Raw genomic sequence first — 11,646 nt, 5'->3', positions numbered from 1 at the left:
AGGAATGCAGAATGTGCAGCATGAGTTTTGTTTCCCTAATAACTTTATATTCAAAGAGTTCTCAGTAAAGAACTTTTGTAAGCATTATAAAAATATATAATGGAATCCATAAGATGCATCTGACATCAGTGGCCATTTCCCTTACATTTTATCTACAGAGTAAAAAAAGAGCCTTCTGAACTTTTTCTTTTCTTAATAAAGGATCATCTCCAGTTTAAAAGATCCACCCTCCTACACAGACCCTTAGAGAAAAGGTACATACAGCTAAAATCAGGTTAACCTACTTCACAATTTTGCCTTTGGCCAGTCCTGTGTAGAAGTACCACCAAATGGGAAAGAATTTGACTTAAATCAATGTAAAGTCAGGATATAAATCAGTGCTCTTGGGTTTAACTAAATGTTCATTTGTTAACATATTAGCAACCAACTTTGAGCTATAAAAAGCTGACTTTATAGAACAATTAAGAATTTTAGTATAAGCACCAAATACTATAGCATTACAGAACCTACTGACATCAAAATGACCACCCAGATTTAAAAGTAGACTTGTCAGAAAAGGTGAGGGTTATCTAATTCCAAATCTGCAAACCCTATTAAGGTATCTGTACACGTGAGATTGGTATAAAATTCTATTCAAAGCTCCCTGTAATGTCTTTGTGTTACATATTTTGTAGAAGTGAAATTTGGAATTATGGAGATTTAAAAGACCCTTCATAAAGTTTCAATTCAGTCCAAGTCAAACCTGGTCAAACTACTGAAATTTCAAAGCTGAGAGACAAACCTAGAGTCATGGCTCTAATTAATGTCATGGACCTCTTTGGAATGGAAATACTGCCATCTAATTAAAATGAGTTCTCATTCAATTTTTTTTCTAGACAGCTGAAATTTTAATTTTAGAAGCTGAATCTGAAGACTTCCTGACCTTTGGCAAAACATTCATTCAGTTTTGCACTCTGAATTTCCAGGTGAGCTGAAGTGATTATGGAACTTTGAGGTCATCTACAAAGTAGACTGATTGCCCAATGGAGTCTACTTCACACAGTTCCATTTTTTTCAGGAATTTCCCCTTGAGTGACAGTATCACTACACCTCAGACCTAGAGGTCTGGGAAATCTCTTCAATCATTATGCTAAATATACTTTTAGAAAGCAATTCCTTTTTTAAAAATTTATTTATTGGAGTTCAATTTTCCAACATATAGCATAACACCCAGTGCTCATCCCATCAAGTGCCCCCCTCGGTGCCCATCACCCAGTCACCCCCAACCCCGCCCACCTCACTTTCCACCACCCCTAGTTCATTTCCCAGAGTTAGGAGTCTCTCATGTTCTGTCTCCCTTTCTGATATTTCCCACTCATTTTTTTTCCCTTTCCCCTTTATTCCCTTAGAAAGCAATCCCAATGGCATTAGGATTAGCCATATTTCCACTCCTGGCTTATAGACAACCTTGTAAATATGCATTTCTCTTAAATTAGCCACATTATAGTCAAGCATCAGTATATAATCTATCTACATTGCTTTCAGTTCATTCTGTGCACCACAGGCATTTAATGATTGTGTACCATATTCTAAATCGTAGAAAAGAAACACAAATAGCTACACTTCTTGATATCAAGGAATTTCATTGCAATGGAGGATAGAACTATACATGTGCTAAATACTATAATAAAGTATATGTATGTGCCCTATAAGTGTGTAAGCCATCCAGAGCAGTGTGTGAATATGAATCCCTGACATTGATTTAAGGAGAATGTCACAATTAAACTCAGCTTTAGATAATGAGTTTACAGTTGGAGAAGGACAGTGGGGTCAGTAGGCGTGCACAAGGGTGATAAATTGTAAGCAAGCATAAGATGTTTTCTGAAATGGCTAGTTATTGTAGCTGTGGTAAAAAGGTTAACAGTTGGCATAAGAAAAATTTGCTGCAATAAAGCAAACTGTAGAGATTAGGCAACAATGAAGAGTTATAAGATAAACATTTGATTGTAGTGGTGTGAACTTAGATTAACTCAATGCTTGAAAGAGGACATGAAAAGTAAGAAGGAATTGGAGTCAGGACATGGGAATGCTTGGAGAGAAAAGGAGGATGCCTTATAAAAATTATAGGAATGTGGGGCACCTGGGTCACTCAGTTGGTTAAGCGTTGGACTCTGTTTTGGCTCAGGTCACGATCTCACAATCTTGAGATTCTCTCTCTTTCTCTCCCTCTGCCCCTCCCCCCCCCAAATTATAGGAACACAAGGGAGGAAAAGAAGAGGAACAGTTTGATAAGTTTGTGAAACACAATGGATCTGATGACACTTATTTAAGATAGATGGGAACACAGATAAAAACAACACTTAATGCCAGTTTCTCAAAAATATAGTCACAATGGGCCTACAAAAAGTGGGATGCCCTTTTAATTTTTTATTTCACTCAACACTCTAGGAACACTTTATGGTAGGTATTTTATTATTATATTATTATTATTATTATTATTATTATTATTATTTAATAACATTGATGGTATACAAAATAACTTCATCAAGTATGTCCAGTGAAGCCAAGATTAAGATCCAGATTTTTCTAACCCTAAAATAGCACTCTTAAGCCAGCATATTGCTTCCTGTTTTTAAAATAGGTTAATTTAGAAATCAACATGTGACAGTTTTGCCATTGGGTATTTAGTGCTCAAGATAATTAAATTAGCATACCTTTCTCTCTATATCCAACAACGCACTTCACTTGTCAGGCAGAGAATGTAGATTTTTTTTTAATAGAGCACTACATTTCAGTTAGAAAAGTTTCCTTCTTGACTCAAGCGACCTAGTAATTATCTCCAAATGTCTCCCAAATCCCTGAGCCTAGATATTTCTTTCATGTATTAAGAAAATAACCTAGGTCTCTTCTTACTCTATTTTTGGCACAATTCAATGAGATGGGAAATAATGCCATATGAATCTGCGGAAAATTAAAAGACATCGAAATCAAGCTTCCCAATTTCAAACTCAAAAATGCACATAACAATTTGTGATATAAAGTATTAAAAATACTTTCAAGAAATGTTTGTGGATGGTGGCACGTAATTTCAAATATGGCTTGATAGAAACATGTCAAAAATGAACTTTTTTTTGCATTTTTAAGAAAATAGATATTTTTTGGTTTTTTCCTCTTCACCACACAAATATTTTTCATGGTAGAGGCTTAGCCAACATAGGCAATCATATCATCTTTAAAATACATTCCAGTCTTAGAGATATTCCAGTTTTATCCTTTATTTAAAAAGATAGCCAGACAATGCCATATATAAACTCACCTACGTTTTATATCCTTTATTTGCCATCCTATGGATTGTCACTCAAGATTGTGGTTTAAAATTACGTTCTGAGTGACCACACGGTATATAAGAAAAAGATCGTTATATTTTTGGCACATATTATAATTTAGGGTATTGATAATTACATTGTTCAATGATCCTTACATGAACATCCTCAGGACAAATTCTTCTTCTGGACAGGAACATTACTCCCTCCCGCTGAACTCATGAATTTCATTCTTAGTAGAAAATGAAAACATCAAGATTCAATCTTTACTTATAATAGATATCAGTTTCTACTACTCACTCTGCCATCTTAAATCTCTCTCTCTGGCCTGTCTTTATAATTATTTTCCTTTTCAATATATATTATTATTCAGAAGCACATGATTTTCTCTCATATTCTCTCAATTATCAACTATAAATTCTCAAGCCCTTTGGGAAACAAAAGTAATGCGTACTTTTCCTTCAAATTACGATGAGCTAAGAAAAGTAAAGTGGGCTTTATGAAAATTAGACTGCTTTCTATATTTCATTTTATATTTACAATCCAACAGATATATGTAAACCTTTATCTCAAGGATAGGAGACAATGTTTTGGAAAGTATTAGAGTTAGCACTTTGTCTCTGAGGTTTTGCCATGGTTATGAGGCAATATCTAGGTATGGGTTTATTTTGTTAATATTATGTGGAATCCGGAATGTTTGTTTCTTCAAACTAAGCTTATATTTCTGTCCTCGAAGTGATGTATAATTCTTATCTATTTCTGAGGCAAGTGCCTCTCCGATGTCACTTTTTCCCTATGGATGAAAACCAACACCCACAAGAAAATTTAAGATTATGCAGGGAAGAAAAATACAAATTTTGCTTTATCCTTTTAGGTTCTTGGTTGAGACACCACTGTAAAAAAAAAAAAAAAAATAAGACTAGTAGGAGAAAAGCAAACCAAAGTTGAACGATACGCATACCTCCTGAAGACATGAGAGCTACCTAGGAAATCTGAATAGCTCCCTCAATGGCCCCAGCCATCGCCTAAAATACCATCTCCTGCTAAAGACAAAAGATGTGGAGGGAAGGGTGGGAGCCAGTTACGGGCGAGCACCAGGACAGTCAGAGGAAACAAAGTAAGGTTGTTGTGCAGATTTAAGTTGCTGTCTTCTCCACTGATGAGAGTTTCTATGATTAAGTCACCCTCCTCTCCCAGGTACACAGAGGGAGACAGTCTTACTGATGAAGATTTCCCTTATAAATATAAATGTCCTTTATAAAAGGGTAACTTGTACTCAGTTGTCAGAGCTTCTCCTGGGTCTGCTATCTCTTAAAAATAACCAGCCTAAAAAAATCCTTAAATCAAAGAGGTCTATTTTGGGGTAGCAAATTCTGCTCCCCTTTGATCACTTCATCCTCTTTTCCATTTCTTAATTTCTCTTTCATGATTTCACATTATTTATTTCTTCATTCTTTTTTTATTTAAAGGTTTTATTTATTTATTCATAGAGACACACACACAGAGAGAGAGAGAGAGAGAGAGAGAGGCAGAGACAGGCAGAGGGAGAAGCAGGCTCCATGCAGGGAGCCCAACATGGGACTCGATCCCGGGTCCCCAGGGTCACAGCCTGAGCCAAAGGCAGGTGCTAAACCGCTGAGCCACCCGGGCTGACCGATTTCTTCATTATTTTGAGTGAATTGTGTCTAGTAGACAATTCATTAATTATCCCTTTAATCTAGTATTGGATGTTGCTATTGATTTTTTCCACTAACCCTTTTTATTTCTAAAAATATTTCTACATTTAAAAATTCATTTTATCCTTTGCGGAAATGTGTTGAGATATTCAACACATTGAATTGAGATATTCAGAGAAATCCAATCTCTTAGGGGTTGTTGCAGCATCATTAATTTCAAGGTGTGAATTTTGCTGGTTTTGTATCTAATAATTTTTGGCTGTAAGCTTTCAGAGGAACTGTTTATTTTTGTTTGTTTGTTTGTTTGTTTGTTTGTTTTAAAGGAATGTTTTCTTGGGAATCCATTCGTCTGGGTCATGGATGCATTCCTATAGAATGGCTTCACATTTCTCACTGCAAGTATTTTCATATTCTGAAATAGATTTTATGTTTACACTCACCTGGAGATCCCCGACACCACATGGTTAATGGTAATGAAGAATCCACAACCGCTTATGGAGCAGGCTTAGATTCTTTCTTTTAAATGTCCATCACTTTTTCCATCTTTGGCACTGGCTGTTCTCTAGTTTTCTTAATCACAGCATGACTGGTGTGAGTTCTTCGATTCTCTTTGTATGGATAGGAAGACTTCTGAGTCTGCCATACTTGGATCCAAGACCTTCTCTCCTGGCCTCGAATAGAAATCAATGCCCCAGACCCTTAAGAGTATGTGGTTCTCTAACATGTTGGCTGTCTAGGCTGAATTCCCGCTCACTTTTGTTAAAGGAGAGTTTTTTTTTTTTTTTTTTTTTTTTAAGGATAGTTTTTTTTTTTTTTTTTAAGTAAGATCATGACTCATATGAATATAAAATATACTTGTGCTGTTTTATTTAACTCACTGTTTAAGAATAAATCCGGCAGAAATTACAGGAGGTTCTAAGGACAAATTAAAGAAGAAATCACTTCTGTAGAATAAAAAACACTGACATGAATTCACATAAGGATCCAAAATTAGTCCCCCCCCCACCATGAGGTAAGGAGAGTCAGTTGAAACCTCCCCTGAAAGAATAAAGTTGTATGTCTATAGACAAAAATTATTTTGCATTGCTATCAGTTTTCAATTTATAGAATTGTAAAATAGCTCAAAGGCAATGAAAGATTTGGGTCAGATAGCACAGAAGAGTGTGTTTAAACAATGCAATTTTCTTTTGGAGACACTCTGATCTTTTTTGTTTATTCCAAATGTTTTTGTATCTTGAATTTTAGTTTCTTCTAAGTTCTAGTTCCCTGAGACTCCTTTTCCTGCTTTCAATATTGACTGATTATTTTAAAAATGCATTTTATCTAGCATACCTGTGGACTCGTTGGAAAAAAGAGATGTCTGAAATCAGCTTAGTCCACCATATTGACTAGCCTGACTACTCCTCATCTTAAAACTCTTCATCTGCTTTTGGGATAAAAGTCCTCTCTGTTTTCTTCCTAATATTTAGACTTGGTCTTCTATGTCTTCATTGAACTTTCCCCCAGGTCTGACTTTTGGCAGTGTTTTCTAGGTTTCTGATCTTGGTAATTGTTCAGTGTACAGCCCTGCCTATACTTTCCACTGCTTTCTCTATGCTGATGACCTGGAAATTGACACCTCAATCTATGTGTTGCTTTAGGCACTTACTTCCAGCTGTGCAGTGGATATCATTAAACACATATCCTACTGGCAGCTCAAATTTGACAAGACCAAACTGAATTCATTAAACTCCCTCTACCTACCCCTCCAAAACAGTTTTGAATTTGTTCCTCTGCTTGCATTTTCTCTATATCATGTTTTGATATTGCAATGTAATCATTCAAATTAGAGTCCTAGAAATCATCCTCAACATCTTTCTCCCATTTACTTCCAAATCAACAGTTACATATTCGTATCTTATAATCATTTTTTTATTTCTCTCTTTAGTGTCATTTCTTAAGGAGATATTTTATATTTCTCTACTTCTGGAAATATATTAATCTAACTAAGCATACTAGCTCTTATTTCTACCTATAATAATCTACTTGCTCAACAAAGACTTCTTTCTAGAATATGAATTTTAGGATACCATTATACAAGAAACTAATACAGCTCAATAGCAAAAACAAAACCAAAACAAGACAAAAACAATTTTAAAAATAGGCAAAATGAACATTTTTCCAAATAAGACATACAAATGATCAACAGGAACATGAAAAGTGCTCAACAATACTGATCATCACAGAAATGCAAATCAAAAACACACTGAGATATCACTTCACACTTGTTAGGATGGCTATTATCAAACAGAAAAGAGCCAGCAAGTGCTGAGAGGTTGTAGAAAAAAAGAGAACCTGTATGCTGCTGGGGGTATTGTAAACCCATACAAGTGCTATGGAAAAAAGCATATTGGTTCATCAAGAAATTAAAAATAGAACTATCATATGATCCAGCAATCCTACTTCTGGGTATATATCTATGGGAAACAAAACTGCTATCTTGAAAGATATCTACTCCCATGTTCACTGCAGCATTATTTACCATAGCCAAGGAATGGATCAAGAAAATGTGACACACACACTCTGGAATTATTATCTAGCCTTAAAAGTAAGGAAACTCTGCCATTGGCAGCAACATAGATGAATCTGGAGGATATTATGCTAAGTGAAGTAGGACAAAGAGAAAAAGAAATACTGCATGGTACCACAGGTGTGGAATCTAATTTAAATAGTTATACTCACAGAAACAAAGAGGAAAAATGTGTTTGCCAAGGGATAGGGTGTGGTGAAAATAGGGACAGGCTGATTAAGAGTAAACTTTTAGTTACACAACAATTAATTTCTGAGGATCTAATGTATAACACGGTGAATATCGTTAACATTTTATTGTATAATTGAAGTTTGCTAAAAATGTAGACCTTCAATGTTCTCTCTCTCTCATACACATAACACACAAATAAATACATTAATCTAGCTATGTGCTAGTTAACTCAAGGAGAATCCTTTCACAACATTTATGTATCAAATCATCTATCTGCATACTGTAAATATTCCACAGATTTGTAATTGAATCCAAGAAAGCTGGAAAAAGAAAATAAATATTGGTACAGTGTTAGGAAAGGCCAAAGATTACAGTGAGCCTATTTTTTTTTTATTTTTTTTTTAATTTTTATTTATGATAGTCACAGAGAGAGAGGGAGGCAGAGACACAGGAGGAGGGAGAAGCAGGCTCCATGCACCGGGAGCCCGACGTGGGACTCGATCCCGGGTCTCCAGGATCGCGCCCTGGGCCAAAGGCAGGCGCCAAACAGCTGCACCACCCAGGGATCCCACAGTGAGCCTATTTGAGTATAATGCAGCTCCATCCCTTTCCAGTTGTGTGGAATGCTCTAACACACATTTCCTCCTATATTAACTGAGGGTAATAACAGCATGTCCTGAACTTTGGGTAAAAATTGAGTGGAGGGATCCCTGGGTGGCGCAGCGGTTTGGCGCCTGCCTTTGGCCCAGGGCGTGATCCCGGAGACCCGGGATCGAATCCCACGTCGGGCTCCCGGTGCATGGAGCCTGCTTCTGTCTCTGCCTGTGTCTCTGCCTCTCTCTCTCTCTCTGTGTGACTATCATTAAAAAAAAAAAAAAAAAAAAAAAAAAATTGAGTGGAATCCGGAGGTGTGCTCCCAGGAAAAAAGGAACAATGTACAAATAATGGCCACCATTACAATGTTTCATTTCTTTTATTTTTATTTTTCTTAAGGTTTTATTTATTTTGAGAAAGAGAGAGAAAGAGAGCACGAGTGAGAGGGAAAGGGCAAGGGAGAAAGAGAAGCAGACTTCCTGCTAAGCAGGGAGGCCTGACGTGGGGCTCCATCCCAGGACCCCAGGATCATGACCTGACCCACAGGCAGACGCTCAAGTGACTGAGACACCCAGGCACCCCGTCTTTTATTTTAATTTATATAGAAAAGTATGCTTATATTACCCAAGTGCACAATTTTATTAATTTGTCTATTTTAAGTTGCTTTTTTATTTCTTCGTAGTCATGTTTATGCCTTGTTCCCTATGTAGTATTTAATAACAGGGATAATCAACCATATTTTCCTCATTGACATAAAACTGTAGAGGTTTTTATCATATACTTGTATAGACATCAAGTTTTTCAATTTTACATTTTTCAGTGCTACAACAGGAGCACTGTTTATTTATATTATGCTCCCTTTTTTTTAACCAAAAAATAAGTTTTGTAAATTCCATTATCATCTGAGCAGGTCTTGTACCTTATCTTCTAATTTTATCTGCCTTATGAATGTATTCCACATCTAAAATTGCATATTGACTTCATGATATTCTTTAAAAAATACCATGTTATTAAAAATAAAATTTTTAGATAATAGATAAATGAATAAGGTTTGATTATCTAATGATAAAATAGTGGCTATAGTTGATAATAACATTGTGTAATTTAAATTTGCTAAGATAGTAGAATTTAAGTGTTCTCAGAAAAAAATAAAATAAAATAAAAAAATATCAGTGTTTTAAATATTCAAATAAACCTAAGAAAATGTCTATGCACCTCTATTCCATACTGTGTTCTTTGTAGTTTTAATAGTACTTCATGTTATAATAGTTTTATCTTAAATAATACAAAGTTTGTATTCAGTCAGAGCTCTAAGGGTTTCTGGAAGTGATTACAAGTTGGAGTGATCATTTTAAGGAAAAGCTGTGTGCAAAACACATAACACATTTTTTTAAAGATTCTATTTATTTATTCATGAAAAACACAGAGAAAGGCAGAGACACAGGCAGAGGGAGAAGTAGGTTCCATGCAGGGAGCCTGATGTGGTACTCGATCTCGGGTCTCCAGGATCACACCCTGGGCTGAAGGAGGTGCTCAACTGCTGAGCCGCCCAGGCGTCCCCATACTACATTCTTATATACACATATCTAACAGGATACATAGCAATATCCAAAAATTAATTAGCAAGCAATCCAAAAAATGAAAGTTATAATAGGTTAAAAAACAACCATTATCTGTATGTGTGAAATTACAATAACTAAAAATATGAAAAATAAATCAGTGTAAGTAAAATATTTAGTAATAAATTGAATAAATGTATGCCAAACTTGTATACTAGAAGCTACAAACATAGGAATGAGAGAAAGTATGAACTAAACTAATGGACTGATATACCATGTTCATAGAATGAAAGAGTTAATAGTGTTAAAAGGCAACTCTCCTTTTAAATCTATATAGTCAATCAATGACAGCAGGAGTTTCAGGTTAAACTGAGATTCTAATTCTAAAATCTGTATGGAAATTCAAAGGACCTAGGATAGTAAAATAATTTAAGTAATCATAATAATAAATAATTATATAGTAAATAATTTTCTATAACAAATTATACATATAAAGAATAGCAATGTTGGAGGACTACTAATCCTGATGTGAAGACTTACTGTAAAGTTAGAATAATCAGAACATTTTGGCATTAGCACAGTGATAGAAGTTAAATCAGTGAAAGAGAATTATGAATCCAAAAACAATCTCACACAAAAATGTCAAAATTGGGGCACCTTGGTAATGGAGTCAGTTAAGCATATAACTCTTGGTTTCAGCTTAGGTCATGATCTCAGGATTGTGAGATTGAGCCCCGAGTTGGGCTTTGAGCCCTGCATGGAGTCTGCTTTACAGACTTTCTAACTCTCCCTCTGCTCTTCCTGTCATGTTCTCTCTCTAAAATAAATAAATAAATCTTTAAAGAAAAGGTCAAAGTAATGAGAGAGAGAATAGTCTTTTCAATTAATGCTGTTGAAGCCTAACTAAATGACCATATGGAAATAAATCTTGATGCCTTCATCAAGCCATACACAGAATTAAAAAAAAAAAGATTTTATTTATCCATTCATGAGAGACACAGAGAAGCAGAGACACAGGCCGAGGGATGAGAAGGTTCAATGCAGGGTGTCTGATGCAGGACTCGATCCCGGGACTCCAGGATCATGCCCTGGGCCAAAGGCAGTCACCACACCACTGAGCCACCCAGGCATCCTCATATACAGAAATTAATTCAAAATGGGACATAGCTTGAAATATGAGAGCAAAATTCACAGAATTTCGAGAAGAAAACAGGAGAAAATAGTTGTGATTTGGGGTTAATCTAGCATTTTTTGAATTGTAAAAAAAAGAACAAACTTAAGAGAAAAATTCACATTTCATCAAAATCAAAAGTTTTGCTGATGCACACACACAATTAATAGAGAAACATAAAGGTAACCCACAGAATGAGAAAATATACATCTGACAGAGGACATAAATGTAGAATATATAAACAATGCATACATTTTATAAGTAATCCCATTTGAAATAAATATAGATAAAAGATTTCTAGCCAAAGTATATGCTACAGAGAAGTAAAAACATCTCCACACAAAGACATATATGCAAATTTTGGAAGCATTACACTTAATTGCCAAAAATATATAAACAGGCTAACATCTATCAACTGGAGAATGAATAAATAAAATGTGGTATGTCTCTACAATGGAATATTACTAAGTAATAAAAATATGTAAACTCCTACTGAATGTGATAATGTAAATAAATCTCAAAATACAACAAGCAAAGACACAAACACAAAAGACGATATACTATTTCATTCTATTTATATGATGGTTCAACAAAGGCAAAAGTA

Source organism: Canis aureus, chromosome 3, assembly GCF_053574225.1.
Source record: "Canis aureus isolate CA01 chromosome 3, VMU_Caureus_v.1.0, whole genome shotgun sequence".
Classification (NCBI taxonomy): domain Eukaryota; kingdom Metazoa; phylum Chordata; class Mammalia; order Carnivora; family Canidae; genus Canis; species Canis aureus.
The sequence above is the reverse complement of the archived record's forward strand: the minus strand, read 5'-3'. Positions refer to the sequence as shown.